Source organism: Ranitomeya variabilis, chromosome 5 (genome assembly GCF_051348905.1).
Source record: "Ranitomeya variabilis isolate aRanVar5 chromosome 5, aRanVar5.hap1, whole genome shotgun sequence".
Lineage (NCBI taxonomy): Eukaryota > Metazoa > Chordata > Amphibia > Anura > Dendrobatidae > Ranitomeya > Ranitomeya variabilis.
Window position 1 is genome coordinate 270,483,524 of NC_135236.1, and position 22,519 is coordinate 270,506,042.

The window sequence follows — 22,519 nt, forward strand, 5'->3', positions numbered from 1 at the left end:
AGTAGAACTGTTACATAGTAAAGTGTGTGGTGGCGCAGTATAATTGTTACATAGTGAAGTGTGTAGTGTCGCAGTATAATTGTTACATAGCAAAGTGGGTGGTGGCGCAGTATAATTGTTACATAGTGAAGTGTGTGATGGCGCAGTAGAACTGTTACATAGTGATGTGTGTAGTGTCGCAGTATAATTGTTACATAGCAAAGTGGGTGGTGGCGCAGTATAATTGTTACATAGTGATGTGTGTGGTGGAGCAGTAGAACGGTTACATAGTAAAGTGTGTGGTGGCGCAGTATAATTGTTACATAGTGAAGTGTGTAGTGTTGCAGTATAATTGTTACATAGCAAAGTGGGTGGTGGCGCAGTATAATTGTTACATAGTGAAGTGTGTGATGGCGCAGTAGAACTGTTACATAGTGATGTGTGTAGTGGCGCAGTATAATTGTTACATAGCAAAGTGTGTGGTGGCGCAGTAGAACTGTTACATAGTGATGTGTGTGGTGGCACAGTAGATTTTTACATAGAAAAGTGTGTGGTGGCGCAATATAATTGTTACATAGCGAAGTGTGTGGTGCCGCAGTATAATTGTTACATAGCGAAGTGTGTGGTGACGCATGACCCTGGCAAGGTCGACTCCCCGTGACTTTCACCCCCAAACGCCTACCCCCCCTTTTCTCCCGATGTTCTCTCCCTTCCCCCACCCCCTCGAAAAAAACAAGCCACAACCATTAGTCTTTTTAGATAAGAATGGCCACAGCAGCCAATTTTATTAATAATTAAAGACATTTGGTGGGGCCCACGAAGTTACCACGATCCTGGTCTGGTGATTGTTCCAGCATTGCCCCTTCCCTCCCAGGCTTACTTCCGGCCGCGTTTTTCCCAGGCTCAGAAGCACCATGAATTGAGGGAAGAGGTTGCCTTCACACCATTAACCTGTACCCAACTTCCGTCGTCGGGTACCCACCCACCCATAGGTTACCGCACACCCGACCTCCAACATCGCGTGGCCTCCCGGGTCTCATAATATGACCCTGACTTGCCTCGTCAGGTATCACCCAAGTCTCACCAGACCACCAACAACCCATAACCATCCAATGAAGGGGATCCCCGCAATGCAAGAATCCCCCATTCCCTAATTTTTTGCCAGCTTCGAGGACCCACCAAGGCTCAAATTATCATTACGTTGAGTATAACAGAACCTCCGGCTCACAAAGAGCCATCTGCCGCCAGTCAGGAGAGGAAAAACCCCCTGTGGGGGAAACTTCCAGGGAACCATGGCGACGGATTGCCCTTCCCCTGGGCTTAAAGGTAACTGCCAAATAACTCCACATGCATATTGTATTAACATCGTTATTGACATTGTTGATGCGGCCACTGCGATCCAGTCATTCTTCTCCGGAGTGTGTGGGCGGGACTTGTCCAGACATCCTGGGAACATAGAGAGCTACGGCCCCTCCCCGCATCCTTTTTATTCCCCCTGACCACCCCCCTTCCCCTCTGCCTAGGTCACTTCCCCATGTCATTTCCCCTATGTCATTTCCTTCCCCCTTTCCTTCCTCTGTCCCCCCTCTGTTTTCTTTTCCAATCTCCCGATACCACCGACACTCGATCCCTGCCCCAAGTCATGTCCGCCTCCTTCCCTTCCTCTGGGTGTCATCCGGCGGCTACTTGACCCTGAGCAAGGTCGACTCCCTGTGACTTACCTCCCAAACGCCTACCCCCCTTTTCCTCCCGATGTTCTCTCCCCCTGAATAAACAAGCCACAACCATTAGTCTTTTTGGATAAGAATGGCCACAGCAGCCAATTTTATTAATAATTAAAGACACTTGGTGGGGCCCTAGAAGCTACCACGATCCTGGTCTGGTGATTGTTCCGTCGGCATTGCCCCTTCCCTCCCAGCCTTACTTCCAGCCGTGTTTTTCCCAGGCTCGGAAGCACCATGAATTGAGGGAAGAGGTTGCCTGCACACCGTTAACCTGTACCCGACTTCAGTCGTCGGGTACCCACCCATTGGTTACCATGCACCCGACCTCCAACATCGGGTGGCCCCCCCCGGTCTCATAATAATGTGACCCCGTCTTGCCTCATTGGGTATCACCCAAGTCTCACCAGACCACCAACAACCCATAACCATCCAATGAAGGGGATCCCCGCAATGCAAGAATCCCCTATTCCATAAATTTTTGCCAGCTTCGAGGACCCACCAACGCCACACCGAAAGCAACTTGACCCACCTTTCAAGTGCTCGAGACCCCACCAACCAGTCCTGCTGTGGCCCTCTGTATCCCCTCCCGTAAGCCCTCGATCCACAAATCCATCCCCAGTGTGTTTAAATGCACCCCATCTGCTAACCAGTAATCTTTTTCCGTAAAATCTAACCCTGCGTGACGTATCGCCACTCCTGAGTTCTGCGCTACAAACTTAGATACCTCTTTGTTGACTTTAACCCGAGCTTTGTTAATCTTTTCCACTGAACGTGCCCCCCGCCATTTCCTTCTAGGTACCATGTCAGACCATACCACTCTCATACTTGGGCACGTCAATACCAGCTGCCTTAAATCCCTTCTGATGTTGATACTCAGTCCCTTTCCCGAGCTAGATCCCAAATCATTACCCCCTACATGTAAGACTAATTCATTCGGGACTCCATAGAGGTACACTGCCCGATAAAACTCATGGAGCACCCGGCCTCATGTCAAACCCCTATACCCAAGCCACCTAATCACCGCCATTTCCCTTGTGAAACCTAACTTTCTCCCGTCCGTCTGTCAGCCCGCTGTGCTCCCCAGAAAACGTAAGAATGTCCTAAAATCCAGATAACGATTGGGACTTGTCCTGCAACAAACCAAAGAAAAAATAGTGAGGTGTACTATAAGTACTCCTGTCCTTACCAAGTACATCTGGAATACTCTAATAAATTGGTACTTGGACAAGAAGGACCCATCCTCGTGACATAGCAGCGGTCCACCCTGTCAAGGCCTGTTGGCCATGAATCCCACAAAACATCTCCAAGGACACATGACAGAACCGCTCACATTTCCCAACAACACCCTTTTTCCTTTTCCCTCCTGATCTGTTTTTGATCGGATCCAAAATTCGTATCCCTGATATCTTCGGCTAAAATGCCCCCCGCTATCGCTCTGCCTGGTGCTACTAATTCCCCTATCCTCATCGCCCCCAAGAATGCCAGTGAAAAGGCCAGCCTAAACAGGCCCAACTAAAATAACGTGACCTTCACACCGTCTCTAACTGTAATCCTAGTTTCTCCAACAGACTGAATGACACAGGCCTCCTGCTATCCTTCCTGCCTTTTCTAAGTAGTGGTTCAACGAACACAGCCCCGTGATGTCCTTTACTACCCACTCCAGGAAGGTACTAAAGGCCTCAAACAGCGAACACGACAAAGAGCATCCCATTGGTAGGCATCTGTTCACAAAGTACTCTCCAAATAGCACCCGAGCAACCGCTGACTATCCGGATGTATCGGCAATAACCGAAAAGCTGACTCCACGTCGGTTTTTGTCCATCAGCACCCCTCTTCCACATTTTCTCACCCATTTTACTGCCTCGTCAAATGATGCGTATAGTACCGAACATAACTCTGAAACACTACGTCATTGAAGGACTTACCACGAAGGTATGACAGGTGATGGATCATTCGGTACTTGCTTGGTTCCTTCTTCGGGACAATGCCCAAAGGAAAACCCACCAAGCCCGATACAGGTGGGAACTTAAAAGGACCTGCCATTCGGCCCATCAGCACCTCTTTCCTCAGTTTTTCTTTTACCACGCCAGGGTGCTAATAGGCCGAACTCAGATTCTTCAACTTCCGTGGCATTTGGAACGCCGGGGAAGGGATAATAAACCTGTTTCTGAAGCCCCTGGATAAGTCTGCTTTTTTTCTATCCTGGTACCTATTTAGGTAGGGGAGCATCACATGTAGTTTGTCTGGTGTTTGCCCCCTGACCATGGCCGGCTCCTCCCACCCTACCACTGTACTTTCTGGCATACCTATTGGCCCCATGCGACACTCCATTACAGGTGGAACAGAGGTGCCTAAATTTACAACCTGTTCAAAATTTACATTGTCCCTCATTGAATTGCCAGCACAGCCTGAGTTTCTGAATCCCGCCCCAGCTCTGAAAGCTTCCCGCTGCCTGACCTCCTGTGCTGTACCCTGTTTGGCCGGCATTTCCACCCCCCACGAAAGGAGTTCCCATATCTGTGGTTCAGGGACATAATCTTAAGCCACAGGCCTATATCCTTTTGGTCCCATCTAATGGGTGGTCGAATGACCTTGCGCTGACCAAATTGTTCATCATACCGCAGCCACGCTTGCCCCCATACGCTTTGTAAGACTCCCCAATGGAGTCCATGTAGCAAAACAATTGACAGCAGTTTTCAGGTGCTTTTTTCCCTATGACACTAGCTAAGATCGTAAGGCGTGGAACCAGTTTGAAAATGTTTGCGGTACCACTGTACTCTTGTCTTTCCTCCTCCTTTTTCCCCCCTTCTTTTCCTGACTTCCCTGCACTCAACCTATCTAGTTGCAACAGCGAAAAAATGTCCACATACTCCTCTTTCCAGATTTTTTCCTTCACTTCTTTTTTAAGGTGGGCACCCAAGGGACCCGAGAAGCAAATATAAACCTCTCCCCGCACCTTGTCAGCTAACTGACCGTTCTCCTCTTTCCCTGTTGACATTGTTTCGGAGCCCCTGATAATACCTTCCCTACCCACTGTGGCACCGAGAGGACCATATGGGCTCATTCAAGCTGCTAAATGTGCCGGCCCGTGTCCCTCTAGGCGGTCCATTCTGTCTGTTAAACTCCTTAACATTGCCTTCATTTCCCAGGCGGTGGACTCTAGGGACCCTATGTTGGGTACTACGCTATCCCCCTGTGATCCCTGACTCCCCCCTCCCCCTTGTAGTGGGCCTGCATAAGGGGATGAACAAAACATGGAATCATAATTACCAGGCTGCGTGGGAGTCACTGGCCACTGTGGTCCTTCCCGCTGTCATCATCGCTGTCCACGTCCAGGGATGGGGGCCACGTGGGTCCTTACGATAGGCACCCGTCCTCAGCGCCCTCGTTTCCTCGTGGTCCTCCTTGGTTCCTATTGCTGCACCGCGTAATGGCCCTGCTTTCCCTTATTCTCATTGTCTGCCCGGCCACCCCTCTGCTTTCCTGATGGTGGCTTTCGCCTTGGCACCCTAAGGGGCCCCCTAGCTGCCTGGGGTCGCTATCCGCCCGGGGCCAGCGCCTCCCATTATGGCCAGGCCTGGGCTCTTTTGAGGGGCTCCTTCACCTCCGCTACTGCGCCCTGACCGGCATTTGAGGGACAGCCTTTCAGGGGGCCTAGTCCTGCGGGCTGGTCTCCTGGCCCTTTCCTCCCCCTCAGGCATGTCCCTGTACAGCCCCGCATTTTTAATTTTTTCACCAGGCATCTTGTTAGACAGCCTGGCTTCCGGGGTCCTTTGTGAAGGAACCTGGAAACAAGATGGTGCCGCCCATGTGCCACAGCTCTCCCGCTCGACCGGGGGGAATCGCTGTCCCCTGGCCGCTTGTACAGCAGGAACTGCTGCCAGATAATACCCGGAGATCCCTGGCCCTGTTGCTGCAATGTGGGGGGCTGCCGCGGTCTCACTCCTGCACCCGCCAGCTCCCGACCTTGATTCCAGGCACTCTGGCTGCACGGCAGAGCGTGCCGCATCCGCCGGTTGGTGCCTGCCCGCCGATACTCTCCTACTGCCGCTGTCTGTGAAGGGACCCCCCGCCTTCCTCCTCCTCCGGGACCCTGCTTTCCGCTCACTCCTAGACCCCGGACCTGCTCCTTCTGCAGCCGCCCGTGTGTCCTGACCAGGCCCACCACCGCCCACCCCCAGGATACCTTCCGCTATGCTCTCCAGCCATGCTCTCCAGCCATCACGGGGGTGAGCACTGGCAGCCGCCTGAAGCCTGGAAATCACGTCCATTCCTGTAAGGAAACAAGGGCCTGCATGGTGGGGGAGCGTGGTGGGTGACTTGTTGTCTGGACGTCCTGGGAACAAAGAGGGCTACGGCCCCTCCCCACATCCTTTTTGTTCCCTCTGACCCCCCCTTCCCCTCTGCCTAGTGTCATTTCCTCCCCCCTTTCATTCCCTCACTTCTGTCCCCCCCCCCCCCGCTTTCTTTTCCAATCTCCCTATACCACCGTCACTCGCTCCCTGCCCCAGGTCATGTCTGCCTTCTTCCCACCCTCCGGGTCTCATCCTGCAGCTACTGTATGATTTTCACATAGTGAAGTGTGTGGTGGCACAGTATAATTGTCATATAGTGAAGTGAGTGTGTGGTGGTACAGTATAATTGTTAAGTAGCGAAGTGTGTGGCGGCGCAGTATAATTGTTAAGTAGCGAAGTGTGTGGTGGGGCAGTATAATTGCTACATAGTGAAGTGTGGTGGCGCAGTATAATTGCTACATAGTGAAGTGTAGTGGCGCAGTAGTACTGTTACATAGTAAAGTGTGTGGTGGCGCAGTATAATTGTTACATAGCGTAGTGTGTGGTGGGGCAGTATAATTGCTACATAGTGAAGTGTGTGGTTGCGCAGTATAATTGCTACATAGCGAAGTGTGTGGTGGGGCAGTATAATTGCTACATAGTGAAGTGTGTGGTGGTGCAGTATAATTGTTACATAACGAAGTGTGTGGTGGTGCAGTATAATTGTTACATAGTAAAGTGTGTGGTGGGGCAGTATAATTGCTACATAGTGAAGTGTGTGGTGGTGCAGTATAATTGTTACATAGTAAAGTGTGTGGTGGGGCAGTATAATTGTTACATAGCGAAGTGTGTGGTGGTGCAGTATAATTGTTATATAGCGAATTGTGTGGTGGTGCAGTATAATTGTTACATAGTGAAGTGTGTGGTGGTGCAGTATATTTGTTACATAGTGAAGTGTGGTGGCACAGTATAATTGTTACATAGCGAAGTGTGTGGTGGTGCAGTATAATTGTTACATAGCGAAGTGTGTGGTGGTGCAGTATAATTGTTACATAGCGAAGTGTGTGGTGGCAAAGTATTGTTACATAGTGAAGTGTGGTGGCACAGTATAATTGTTACATAGCGAAGTGTGGTGGCACAGTATAATTGTTACATAGTGAAGTGTGTGGTGGCGCAGTATATTTGTTACATAGTGAAGTGTGGTGGTACAGTATAATTGTTACATAGCGAAGTGTGTGGTGGTGCAGTATAATTGTTACATAGCGAAGTGTGTGGTGGTGCAGTATAATTGTTACATAGTGAAGTGTGTGGTGGCGCAGTATATTTGTTACATAGTGAAGTGTGGTGGCACAGTATAATTGTTACATAGCGAAGTGTGTGGTGGCGCAGTATAATTGTTACATAGTGAAGTGTGGTGGCACACTATAATTGTTACATAGTGAAGTGTGTGGTGGCACAGTATAATTGTTACATAGTGAAGTGTGGCGCAGTATAATTGTTACATAGTGAAGTGTGGTGGCACACTATAATTGTTACATAGTGAAGTGTGTGGTGGTGCAGTATAATTGTTACATAGTGAAGTGTGTGGTGGCGCAGTATATTTCTTACATAGTGAAGTGTGGTGGCACACTATAATTGTTACATAGTGAAGTGTGTGGTGGTGCAGTATAATTGTTACATAGTGAAGTGTGTGGTGGCGCAGTATATTTGTTACATAGTGAAGTGTGGTGGGGCAGTATAATTGTTACATAGCGAAGTGTGTGGTGCTGCAGTATAATTGTTACATAGCGAAGTGTGTGGTGGTGCAGTATAATTGTTACATAGTGAAGTGTGGTGGTGCAGTATAATTGTTACATAGCGAAGTGTGTGGTGGTGCAGTATAATTGTTACACAGCGAAGTGTGTGGTGGCAAAGTATAATTGTTATATAGTGAAGTGTGTGGTGGCAAAGTATAATTGTTACATAGTGAAGTGTGGTGGCGCAGTATAATTGTTACATAGCGAAGTGTGTGGTGGCGCAGTATAATTGTTACATAGTGAAGTGTGGTGGCACACTATAATTGTTACATAGTGAAGTGTGGTGGCACACTATAATTGTTACATAGTGAAGTGTGTGGTGGCACAGTATAATTGTTACATAGTGAAGTGTGTGGTGGCACAGTATAATTGTTACATAGTGGTGTGGTGGCGCACTATAATTGTTACATAGTGAAGTGTGTGGTGGCACAGTATAATTGTTACATAGTGGTGTGGTGGCGCACTATAATTGTTACATAGTGAAGTGTGTGGTAGTGCAGTAGAACACAGCCCATTTCTGCTCACTGAAGAGCTTGAGGAAGGTGAGTTTCAATGCTCTTTTCATTTGTGTTGGTGCTGTGTGGCGGCCATTGTTGCTGTGGCTTTGTGCTGGTGGAGTGGCTTGGTCTGGAGTCATGGGGTCTCAGACTTGCAGCATGGGTGCTGTGAGGCACCAAGCCATCTGCCCTGCCGCTGCATTGCCGCTGTGGCGGTGGTCGGTGCACAGCTCCACTCCATTAGGGCGATAGGGACCCACTACGAGGTTTGCTGTGACGTCGCAGTGGACTTCATAGAATAAATAAAATAGCCTGATCAGAATGTTAAACTAAGAACCTCATGTTCAGTTATATATATTTTTGCCTAGCAGCTTTAGAACAATGTATGATTTTTGAAGGTGCTGTCCATTCTCTTTTTCAGCATATTGCATGATCTTTTTTTTTTTGGATGTGAACGCCTCCCATTTGGCACAAGTGATTTTAACCCTTTCGCGCCAGAGCCTGTTTTTGCCTTGGCACCAGGTTAATTTTTTCAATTTTGACCAGTGTCACTTTATGAGATCATAACTCTAGAACGCTTCAACGGATCCCGGTGATTCTGAGACTGTTTTCTTGTGACATATTGTGCTTTATGACAGTGGTAAAATGTCTTTAATATGACATGCGTTTATTTGTTAAAAAATGGAAATTTGGGGAAAATTTTGCAATTTTCAAACTTTTAATTTTTATGCTTTTAAATCAGTCATATCACACAAAATAATGAATAAATAACATTTCACATATGTCTACTTTACATCAGCGCAGTTTTTGAAACCTTTTTTTGTTAGGACGTTATAAGGTTAACTTTTAACCCTTATTGACCAGCGATTTCTCATTTTTCCACCAAAATTTACAAAACCATTTTTTTAGGGACCACCTCACATTTGAAGTGAGTTTGGGGGGTCAATATGACAGAAAATACCCAAAAGTGACACCATTGTAAAATGGCACCTCTCAAGGTGCTCAAAACCACATTCAAAAGTTAATTAACCCTTTACGTGCAATGTGGCACGTAAGCAATGTGGAAAGGAAAAAATGAACATTTAACTTGTTTTCACAAACATTTTACTTCAGAACCATTTTTTTTTCATTTTCACAAGTGTAAAAAGAGAAAATAAGCCACAAAATTTGTTGTGCAATTTCTCCTGAATACGCTGATATCCCATATGTGGGGGTAAACCACTGGGCACACGGCAGAGCTTGGAAAGGAAAGAGCACCGTTTGACTTTTTCAATGCAGAATTGGCTGGAATTGAGCTCGGAAGCCATGTCGCGTTTGGAAATCCCCTGATGTGCCTAAACAGTGGAAACCCCCCAATTCTAATTCCAACCCTAACCCCAACACACCCCTAACCATAATTCCAACCCTAACCATAACCCTAGCCACAACACACCCCTAACCCTAATCTCAACCATAACCCTAACACCACCACACCCCTAATCCCAACCATAACCCTAACAATAATCCTAACCCCAACACACCCCTAGCCTAATCCCAACCATAACCCTAACCACAAACCTAACCCTAATCCCAACCTTAGCCCCAAACATAACCCTAACTTTAGCCCCAACCCTAACTTTAGCCCCAACCCTAACTTTAGCCTAACACTAATCCTAACTTTAGCCCCAACTCTAACTTTATCCTAGCACTAACCCTAACTTTAGAATAAACCCTAACTTTAGCCTAACACTAACCTTAACTTTAGCTTTATACTAATCCTGACTATAGCACTAACCCTAACCTGCCTTATCTGTTTTTTTAACTTTATATCATGATCGCTGACTGGCACAGCTGTTGCCAGCAGCACTTGTTACACTGTTTCTCTTCTAATCTCTGACAGGAGATCAGAGGAGAAACAGCATTATTATGAGTCAGATCGCCCGGGAAAGTTCGTTGCTACAACAAACTTTCCCAGTGATTTTTCTCATTGGCTGGTGTGACGCTGACATAATTGGTACCTGAACCAATTAGGTCTCGATGAGGTCAGGGGTCACAGAAAACGTTGTGCACCAGAATCCCCTCGTTATAAGGTACGTGGTGGTCTCGGTGAGCACAAAACCGCTGACTGTAGACAAACGGTGCTGCACAAAGCCAAGCTAGCACCAACATTTATCTACCGTAGGCGGTCATGAAGTGGTTAATTGATACATAGTGAAGTGTGTGGTGGCGCCATAGAACTGTTACTTAGTGAAGTGTGTGGAGGCGCAGTAGTATTGTCACTTATGAAAATAGAGTTCAAAATTCTGCAATAATGCCCGTGATGACTTTGCTTTTCATAAACCAATTTCCAAGCTAATGTTTTTGGGTGCACAAACACTAGTTCTAGCAGATGACAAAGAAATATGTGTTCTGCTTCAACAGTTAGTCAAATGGAACTTCTTCACAGCGCATGTGATGCTGACGTCATGCATGATCCACTGACCGTTTTCCTGTACATAGCTCTCCAGTTTTAAAATGCAAGTCGCAGATTGATATTACCTGCGTTTATTTGTGAAAAAAATGGAAATTTGGCGAAAATTTGGAAAATTTCACAATTTTCCAACTTTGAATTTTTATACAATTAAATCACAGAGATATGTCACACAAAATACTTAATAAGTAACATTTCCCACATGTCTACTTTACATGAGCACAATTTTGGAAACAATTTTTTTTTGTTAGGGAGTTATAAGGGTTAAAATTTGACCAGCAATTTCTCATTTTTACAACACCGTTTTTTTTTAGGGACCACATCTCATTTGAAGTCATTTTGAGGGGTGTATATGATGGAAAATACCCAAGTGTGACACCATTCTAAAAACTGCACCCCTCAAGGTTCTCAAAACCACATTCAAGAAGTTTTTTAACCCTTCAGGTGTTTCACAGGAATTTTTGGAATGTTTAAATAAAAATGAACATTTAACTTTTTTACACCAAAAATTTACTTCAGCTCCAATTTGTTCTATTTTACCAAGGGTAACAGGAGAAAATGGACCCCAAAAGTTGTTGTACAATTTGTCCTGAGATGTGTCCTTAGATGTGTGGTGAGCACTTTGACCCACCAAGTGCTTCACAGAAGTTTACAATGCAGAGCCATAAAAATAAAAAATCATATTTTTTCACAAAAATGATTTTTTCGCCCCCAATTTTTTATTTTCCCAAGGGTAAGAGAAGAAATTGGACCCCAAAAGTTGTTGTCCAATTTGTCCTGAGTATGCTCATACCTCATATGTGGGGGTAAACCATGGCATGGCAGAGCTCGGAAGGGAAGGAGCGTCATTTGACTTTTCAATGCAAAATTGACTGGAATTGAGATGGGACGCCATGTTGCATTTGGAGAGCCACTGATGTGCCTAAACATTGAAACCCCCCACAAGTGACACCATTTTGGAAAGTAGACCCCCTAAGGAACTCATCTAGATGTGTTGTGAGAGCTTTGAAACCCCAAGTGTTTCACTACAGTTTATAACGCAGAGCCATGAAAATAAAAAATCTTTATTTTCCCCACAAAAATTATTTTATAGCCCCCAGTTTTGTATTTTCCCAAGGGTAACAGGAGAAACTGGACCCCAAAAGTTGTTGTCCAATTTGTCCTGAGTACGATGATACCCCATATGTGGGGGGAATCACCGTTTGGGTGCATAGGAGAGCTCGGAAGGGAAGGAGCGCCATTTGGAATGCAAACTTAGATGGAATGGTCTGCAGGCGTCACGTTGCATTTGCAGAGCCCCTAATGTACCTAAACCGTAGAAACCCCCCACAAGTGACCCCATATTGGAAACTAGACCCCCCCAAAGAACTTATCTAGATGTGTTGTGAGAACTTTGAACCCCCAAGTGTTTCACTACAGTTTATAATGCAGAGCCGTGAAAATAAAAAATCCTTTTTTTTCCACAAAAATTATTTTTTAGCCCCCAGTTTTGTATTTTTCTAAGGGAAACAGTGTAAATTGAACCCCAAATGTTGTTGTCCAATTTGTCCTGAGTACGCTGATACCCAATATGTGGGGGGGAACCACCGTTTGGGCGCATGGCAGAGCTCGGAAGGGAAGAACCATTTCGAATGCAGACTTAGATGGAATGGTCTGCAGGCGTCACGTTGCATTTGTAGAGCCCCTAATGTACCTAAACCGTAGAAACCCCCCACAAGTGACTTTATATTGGAAACTAGACCCCCCCAAGGAACTTATCTAGATGTGTTGTGAGAACTTTGAACCTCTAAGTGTTTCACTACAGTTTATAACGCAGAGCCGTGAAAATAAATTTTTTTTTTTTTTTACACAAAAATTATTTTTTAGCCCCCAGTTTTGTATTTTCCCAAGGGTAACAGGAGAAATTGGACCCCAAAAGTTGTTGTCCAATGTGTCCGGAGTACGCTGATACTCCATATGTTGGGGTTAACCCCTGTTTGTGCGCACGGGAGAGCTCGGAAGGGAAGGAGCACTGTTTTACTTTTTCAACGCAGAATTGGCTGGAATTGAGATCGGACGCAATGTCGCATTTGGAGAGCCCCTGATGTGCCTAAACAGTGGAAACCCCCCAATTATAACTGAAACCCTAATCCAAACACACCCCTAACCCTAATCTCAACTGTAACCCTAACCACATCCCTAACCCTGACACACCCCTAACCCTAATCACAACCCTATTCCCAACCGTAAATGTAATCCAAACCCTAACTTTAGCCCCAATCCTAACTTTAGCCCCAACCCTAACCCTAACTGTAGCCCTAACCCTAGCCATAATCCTAGCCCTAACCCTAATGGGAAAATGGAAATAAATACTTTTTTAAATTTTTTAATTTTTCGTAACTAAGGGGGGTGATGAAGGGGGGGTTGATTTACTATTTATAGTGGGTTTTCTAGCAGATTTTTATGATTGGCAGCCGTCACACACTAAAAGACGCTTTTTATTGCAAAAAATGTTTTTTGTGTTACCACATTTTGAGTGCTATAATTTTTCCATATTTTGGTCCACAGAGTCATGTGAGGTCTTGTTTTGTGCGGGACGAGTTGACGTTTTTATTGGTAACATTTTCGGCACGTGACATTTTTTGATCGCTTTTTATTCCGATTTTTGTGAGGCAGAATGACCAAAAACCAGCTATTCATGAATTTCTTTTTTTGGGGGGGGCGTTTATACCGTTCCGCGTTTGGTAAAATGGATGTAGCAGTTTTATTCTTCGGGTCAGTACAATTACAGCGATACCTCATTTATATCATTTTTTGATGTTTTGGCGCTTTTATACGATAAAAACTATTTTATAGAAAAAATAATTATTTTTGCATCGCTTTATTCTGAGGACTATAACTTTTATTTTTCCACTGATGATGCTGTATGGCGGCTCGTTATTTGCGGGACAAGATGACTTTTCAGGGGTACCATGGTCATTTATTTCCGTCTTTTTGATCACGTGTTATTCCACTTTTTGTTCGGCGGTATGATAATAAAGCATATTTTGCCTCGGGTTTTTTTTTTTTTTTTACGGTGTTCACTGAAGGGGTTAACAAGTGGGACAGTTTTATAGGTCGGGTCGTTACAGACGCGGCGATACTAAATATGTGTACTTTTATTGTTTTTTAATTTTTATTTAGCTAAAGGAATGTATTTATTGGAACAATATTTTTTTTATTATTATTTATTTAGGAAATTTTTTTTTTTTTTACACTTTTACTTGTCCCCAGGGTGGGACATCACAGTAAAGTGACAGATCGCCGATCTGACACTTTGCTGTGCACTGTGTCAGATCGGCGATCTGACGTGCACAGCTCCAGGCTTCCCGGCGCCTGCTTTGAGCAGGTGCTGTGAAGCCACCTCCCTGCAGAACCCGAATGCAGCCCCGCGGCCATTTTGGATCCGGGGCTTGCAGGGAGGAGACGCTCGGTACAAGGTGAGCACACCTTGATGTCAGCTGCGATAGTCAGCTGACACCCGGCCGCGATCGGCCGTGCTCCCCCCCCGTGAGCGCGGCCGATTGCGCTGGACGTACTATTCCGACCTTGGGAAGTAGGGCCCACCCCACATGGATGGAATAGTACCTCCAATGACAGAAAGGGGTTAAAAAACAGATATGCATATATGGGCAATCCCAGTGCAAGGAATGAATCCTACATGTTTCGACCTACACGGTCTTAATCATGGATTACATCTTAGAGTGACAGACATATATGCATACCAGAAGGTCAAAGGGAGTGGTAAGACAAGTTAATTAATTCAGGTTAATTAGTCAGAGCCCTGACTCAATCCTCCTTTGACATCTGAAAATAAGTAGTGTACACATAAAAACAATATATCATTTAAAAAAACCATATACATCAGGATAAGCAAGAAACGTTACATTAATTATTGCCAGTCGCATAGTATAAACACTATACCTTAAGAAATTTATGTAGAAAGAGAATATTCAGAGAACATTAGTTATATTGTAGGATGAGATCTTGCATGATGTTCAGACCTGATGAGACCCTTGAGAACAATTTAAAGATCCAGAACAACTCTCGGTTTAACAATTTGCGTTGGAAATTACCACCCCATGCTGATTTTTTTTTTTACCTTTTCAATACCCAAAATTTGAAATGTTTTGTATCCCGGTTGTGACAAGTGATGAAATGTTTAGAAACAGAAGAGACATTTAATTTCTCTGGGTTCACGGTATCAGATAAATGTCTCCTTATGCTTTTTTTAGTGGACCTATGGTACAGCCTACATATTGAATATTGCAAGCCACTCTATTAGGTAAATAACGCCTGGGGTATTGATAAAAATTGATATTGAAAATATCATATCAGATATTGAATGAAATTGATTGATTGGGAATTGATAAAACCCTTAATTGAAAACCTTTTTTGCGTTACTGCCGAGGCAAAAGTTTTACTTTTGATTGCGTGTGACCACAACCAAAGAAACCATTGCAAGAGAGTCAAATTGGAGGAGGATTGGAGTCAGCATTGACTATATTACTGGGAGATAAAATGCTAGCCAAAGTGGGAGATTTTTTTTGCCACAAATCTGATATTATTGTGAAACATGACATCACACAATTTTTTATCTTTGTATAACAAAGGGACATATTTTTTATAACATTTGTTTTTCGTTAAATTGGGGTGAAAAATCTGTGGAAAAAGTAATATTCCCTTTCTTCATTGTTTGACCAGGAGTAGTTATATAGTTTTTTTTATTGCTTGATAGAAAAGTTTTTCTATCATTTTTTTCCACTATTTTTTTTAGCTCTTGTCAAGCTCCAGGTCGGGTTAACTCCTTTGATGCATTCAAATTTTGCAGCCTCCAGATTATACAAGTCATTACCTGAACAATTTTATTTCGTTCTGATCAGCTCACCCACCGGAATATTTTTAGTAACATGGGCCAGGTGGCAAGATGTAGCCTCCAATATGGAGTTAGTATCACTATCTTTACGATACGGCAGCACCATTATTTTATCCTCCAGACCTTTAAAGGTGACGTCAAGCTAATGTCAGTTTTTTTTTGACAAAAAAGTAAATTTTAAGTTTAAAGAATTTTGATTTAAATATTCTACAAAAAGAATATTTATGATGTAAAAGGAGGATTGAGTCAGGGCTCTGACTAATTAATAGTAATAATAATTAATTAATAAATAAATAATAATTAACTTGTCTTACCACTCCCTTTGACGTTCTGGTATGCATATAAGATGCAATCCATGATTAAGACCGTGTATGTTGAAACGTAAGATTCATTCCTTGCACTGGGATTGCTCATCTGCATATCTGTGCTTTTTAATGTGATGATAAATAAACGTCAAGTTTTAAGAATCATTTCACCTGTGGTCGCTGGAGACAACTTTTCTTGCACATTAAACTCATTAAAATGATGCAAGCGATTCACAAATTCGGTGCAAAGGAAAATGGTCTTTCTGTCTGTCTTGAACCAAGACAAAAAAATTGCTGGCATACTCAAAAATACACCATGGGGAGACTGGAAAGAAGTTGCGCCATACTTTGAGACTTTATAAAAAGTTGCAAATCAACATCAAAAACATCCAAAAAATCAAGCAAAAACATCTGGAATTGTTAGACTCCGCCCACACAGCACAAAAAGAAAGCAACATTCAGGCAAGCACATATAAAATAGACTTAAAAAAGAAGCAAATAGAATAATTGGTGCAGACAAAAAACAGGTGCAAAGGAAATGATAAATTGGGGCTAAAGTTTTGTACTCGCTCATGTATTTAGCTGCTTAACTTGGCAAAACTTTATTGCATCATGTTAAACTATCTTCAGAGCATTGCTGTAGAGTAGTTTCGCTGGGTTTATAGAATGTCAGTGAGTTCTGCCACCTGGTGGCATATAAGAAAAAAATAATAGAAGTAGAACCTGGACAGTGACTTTATGAGTATAACGGAATGATTATCTGGTTTCTGTTTTGTTGTTTTTAAAAATCCAAAATTAATTTACATATGTTGAGAACCAAAACTGAAAAACTGGGCCATTACTATAGTCTAATTTGTAGGTGCACATTCACACTGCAGCTATTAACAGACAAAAACTAAATTAATCGATACCCTGCAGTAAGAAAACAAAGTGATAATGTTAAAAAACAGGGTACCTTCTTGACACCATTTTGATCATAAGAGCGTAAAAGCATTCCATCTAGGTCCTGCTCTGCCTCCATCCATTTTTTGGGCTTGTTTACACAAAGAGGTGGGTCACTGAAGTTAGGGACCATCCTGGTTGGGTACACCTTGGCATGGTGGGATGGCATTTATGCTCTTTTAATCAAAATAGTATCATCTAAGTACCCTATGTTAGTTACTACTTATTCACTCACTGCAGGGCTGCAGGGTATTCATTATTTTTATTCTAGTCAATGAGAAAAAAAAGTTCCCTATAAAGAAATTGTTTACTAAGTGCAAAGTAACACAGTAAAGCTGTAACTTTGGTTTTACTTGTGCTTATATTTAAGCAGAGGTGCAGAGTTGCCGATAGTCATTCTGACTGACAGTGCTTTGACGGAATTTGTCAGAAGTTTTTGCTACCTCCTCCGAGAGCAGCATGATGTAGGCAATGAGACCCTGATTCCAACGATGTATCACTTAGATTACTGGGTGCAGCAGTTACAAATACAATCAGAGCTTTTAGATTTAACAATGCAGCACAACTGAGAAAGCTAACCCTGCCCCCACCAGGCTCTGTATGTACATTTATGTATCTGTGTCTTGATGAAGATGCAGTTGAAAGCAATGAAGGTACACGGAGTCATCAGCAAACTCCTCCATTATTTTCCCTGTGCGTCTGAGCTCCGACCTCTCAGCACAGCGGGAGTGATGACGTCAGTACATCATTTTGCTATGCAGAGCACTGCAGAGTGTCAGACCACATGTTGCAGAGGCTGGTACATGGGGAACGGGAGAGGTATTTTAAAAAAAAATTAAGGTGTACATTTTGGAGCCACTATATTGTTTTGGAAGGCTATGTTGGAGGCCATTATCCTATTTAGAGGGCTATTTGGGGTCAATCATACTATGTCAAGGCCATTATACTGTTTGAATTTCTTTGTGAGGGGCCATCATGTAGCACCATCATCCCTGCACGTTTCTCCCCTCCGGCAGGTATGCCAAGTGACTTACCGCCGTGGCACGTCCCGCACTTCCTTCTCCGTCCTCTCCAGCTGCTGCCTTGGGTCTACGCAAGGCATGCAGGCCCCGGGCACTGTGATTGGGGTGCGCGCACTCCCTTCTTAAAGGGACAATGGCTGGGAGACACTTATTATTTAAGGCACCTCCACCTGCATGGAGGTACCTGTGCAATGTTGTTAGTTGGTTCCCAACTCGCTTGCTAGTTCTTAGGTCCCAGTCCATTAGTACCTGCTAGAGTCTTTGCTTTCCTAGCCCTACCTGCTGGTTCTTGCCTTGTTCCTGTTTGTCCTTGCTAGTACCTGCCTTGTCAGTCTGTCTTATAGCCGGAACCACCTGTACCTGCCATACCAGTCTGTATATCAACCAGACCTGCCTCCACCTGCGGTGCTGGCCTGTTTATCAGCCGGACCCACCTGCACCTGCCAATCTGTATATCTGCCAATCCCACCTGCACCTGCCAATCTATATATCAGCCAGACCCATCTGTGTCTGTGGTTCCTGCCTGTATCAGCTATATTCTCCTACTGAGCCAATCCAGCTACCTGTCCCTTGCAGGTCAGCTGCCGTGCATCTGTGGTCTGTCCTGAAGTAGAACCTGGTTCCATTGGGAGCCAAGCCTAACCCCATCATTAGAGTCTCTAGTGAAGAGCCAGGTGCTCACTTAGTCATGCCCCTCCAGGCTCTCCCGTTACACATTATACTGTTTGGAGGACTACTAGGGGCCATTATACTGTGTTAAGGCCACTATACAGCATGGAGGGTTGTGTTGATTCCATCATACAGTGTGGAGAGTTGGGATCATCATACTGTGTGGAAGCCATCATACTGTATAGAGGGCCATTATGCTGTATGAAGGGTTCTGAGGGAATGTCATTGTGTGGAAGGCTGTTTTGAGGGCTATCATAATCTGTATGTGTGCCATTATACTGTGTTGGGGTCACTGTGGGGGTATCATACTTTGCGGGGGGAGGGGTACAGTAGGATCATCATACTCAGCATGCAGAGGATACTGTGGAAAAATTAACTGTGGGTGTATCATAATTAGGGATGAGCAAGCACTAAAATGCTTGCGTGCTCATAGTTCGGGTTGAGCAGATTGGTATACTCGGGTACTCGACCTGAGCAACGAGCCCAATGTAAGTCTATGGGAGACCCAAGAATTTTTACTGCGATCCCCCTTGGGGGTCCTTTTAAGGTCTAAAAACGTCTGAAAATGATGGAAACACTGCTCAAATGACACAGGAACATCATGGGGATCGCCCCTGAAAGCATTCATGACTCCTAGTTCACAGCTTTAAACCATTTTTTCCAAGATTCATGCCTTTTTTCCCGGTGCCACAAAAAAAACATTAAAACGAAACCAAAACGGGTTTTGCTTGGAAATATGTCAAGGTACATCCTTTGCAGGTTAATGACTTGCTTGTAAGGCCAAATATTTAACCCCAGACCGAAAATTTCCTCCCCCACTTAGGCTTAGTTCAGGCGCAGCGTTTTTGAAGCGTTTTTCAACTTTAAGATTGCTTTCAACCACTACAAATGAATTCACTGGGAAATGTCATTGTAACATTTAACAACCCTAGCTGGCCATGTGGTGTGTGACACATAAGCAGACCCATCTTGTTTCATTTATGAAGGAGAGATTCTTAAAGTCACAGAGCCTATTTTTACTGGTGCATCAGGCGGCATTAATCTTCTTAAAGGGCCATTATGAAACAGTGGGTCTCCTAAAATGTTGTAGCCTATGCTGTGAGTGGATGGGCTGCCAAGAATTATGACGCACCACAATACCCCTGTCATAAGATGTCCAGGGGGGACTCCTGAAAAAGTGTTGCATTGAACTCAAGGCCTGCCCTGCTACCAATTCATATGCACCCCATTATATCTTGGAACCCACATACTGGATGGGCCCAGGAAAATCCACTTCACAATATGCATTTTGTACTCCCGTACTCCTTTGTTTTACACATTGGCAGCAAGGCCAGCCCTGCTGCATAGTCAGTCATATGCACCCCATTATGCCTTGGAACCCACGTACTGGATGGGCTCATGAAAATCCACTCGTATTTTTTAATGGTATGATGGTTCCCTCTTTGCACAATTATTTACAGGAGAATTTGGCAATTTTATTTGCCATGTTTTTAACACTAAGGTCCAGATACAGCTTTAAAAAAGGCTAATACTTGCAATACAATGCAATTTTATTGCAAACTACAAAATTCAAGGAATAGTATGATTGAATAGTGTGAGTGCGTACACTTTAGTATATGTTAACATACACAGGTTAATAAGTACATATAATGATTAAATAAATATAGTGATTACATATATATGAAGATTAACTACATACAGTATACTTAGATCATCACCAAAATGCTTTTAAACATCATCCGTCTAGAATATCAGAGAAGCAACACCAAGACAGAGAACCCCTGTGAGATTACCTACACTGCATGGGCGTCCCCAATTATGCAGGTATCAGCACACTGTACATGTACAGGTACCCAGTTATGGCATCTGTCTTAGTCATGTTTCTCTGGTTTTATATAGTGATTTACACTATGTAGTAACTCTAGTTTCACCTAGACCTTCAAGTGGCCACTTTTCAAGGTTGGTTGAAACTGAGATATCATGGAGTCATCAGACGAGGGGCCAAAAACCCCTAGAAAATAAAAGCCACAAGGATTTAGATCAAACCACCACCGGCATAGTTTCAGTAAACCTTAATGTTTTACAATGACAAACAGAAAACATATAGAGGCTTAGAACTGTTTGTGAAGTGAATAAACAAACATTTCTCAAGATTGTGTCACTATGAGCATTGTCTGTCATATCTGTAAATGTTTTACAGGAAATGCCGCTATGTGATTGTCTGAATGCATTAGGTATACAGTATTTAAATCTTGGTTACAAATCGCCATTTGTACATTTGAGGCAGCCAAAGTTATGGCTCTCAAGGAGTAACTAATATAGTGGACAAAGCTATATTTTTAATGAACTAATGAGCCAAACTAACAGCATTGCTTTATCAAATTTATATGAAGTGTATTGTGTCCAATGTGAGCAACCAGACAACATAAAAAGCTTTTTAAGGGAGCTCTTTAAGGTACACACGTTATGAAGTCTTTTCTAACAAGGATAAGGTTTCACCAATGTGGGGTACCTTTTTTAAAAATATGCTAGGCCCCTTGCCCAAACTTCACTGGCCTATAACAGTACAAAGCACGTTCACCCTGGTGATTTAGTGGCAGTTAAACAAGAGACATTGCAGGAGACAGAGTTAAGAATTAGGCCCAATGTAGTGGTGTGTGTCTCTGAAATTTGTAATGCAGTGCATGAGCTGCCAAAGAATTCCCCAATGGGGGTACCTTTTTTAAAAATAGACTAGTGCCATCACAGCCCCCTTGCCCAAAATGCACCGTACAGAGCACGTTCACCCTGGTGATCTAGTGGCAGGTGAAGGACACACTGCTGGAGACAGAGTTAAGAAGTAGGCCCAAAGTAATGTAATGCCCAATTCCCCAATGGGTGGTCCTTTCTTTACAAATTAAAAAATAGTGCCATCACAGCCCCCTTGCCCAAAATGCACCGTACAGAGCATGTTCACCCTGGTGATCTAGTGGCAGGTGAAGGACACACTGCAGGAGACAAGAAGAAGGCCCAATGTGATGTAATGCCCAATTCCCCAATGTGGGGTCCTGTTTTTACTAAATAAAATAGTGCCTTCACAGCCCCCGCGCCCAAAATTCACCGGCCTATAACAGTACAGAGCACATTCACCCTGGTCATCTAGGGTGGTTCTGGATGATGAGGATAAGGAGGAGGATAACAACAAACAGACCAAATGTGGAAGCGTATACCCATGTGTGGTTAAGAAGAGGTGCATGAGAATACACCTCCCCAAAAGAGAGAATGTATTTGAGGTTATGTTTAGCTGTTTTCACTTGGTGGTGTACAGAAGTCTTTCCCAATCCAGCCCTTGTTCATTTTTATAAGAGTCAGCCTGTCAGCTTTTTCAGTTGACAGGCGGATGCGCTTATGTTATAATTCCACCAGCGGCACTGAAAACCCGCTCTGACAGAACGCTAGCAGCAGGGCAGGCCAGGACCTCCAAGGTACAGAGAACCAGTTCATGCCATGTGTCCAGCTTGGATAACCAATAATTAAAAGGCACAAAGGAATCACGGAGGACATTTGTACAATCTGCAAGGTACTCCCTCACCATCTTCACAAAGATTGCACTTCTTGTGACAGCACCCCTTGCCTCTGTGCCGTCACAATGGGAGGGTCTGAGAAAACTGTCCTAGAACTTTGTTCCCCTGCCTGAGCTGGATTGCAGTTCTGTCTCTCTCGCTTGGACTCCTTAGTTGTACAGCAAACTCTGACGTCTGCTGCTAGTGTTCTCACATGTGAATTTTCTAAGTAATTCCACTACAAGGGCCCTCTGGTACGGCAACATTGTAGTATACCTCTGCCTCTGGTAGAAGAAATTGAAAGTTCTCCTTGTAGCGTGAGTCTAGAAGTGTCACCAACCAGTACTGAGTGTCACCCAAAAGTTTTGTAATGCGAGGGTCACGTGAAACACAGCGCAACATAAAGTCAGCCATGCATGCCATACT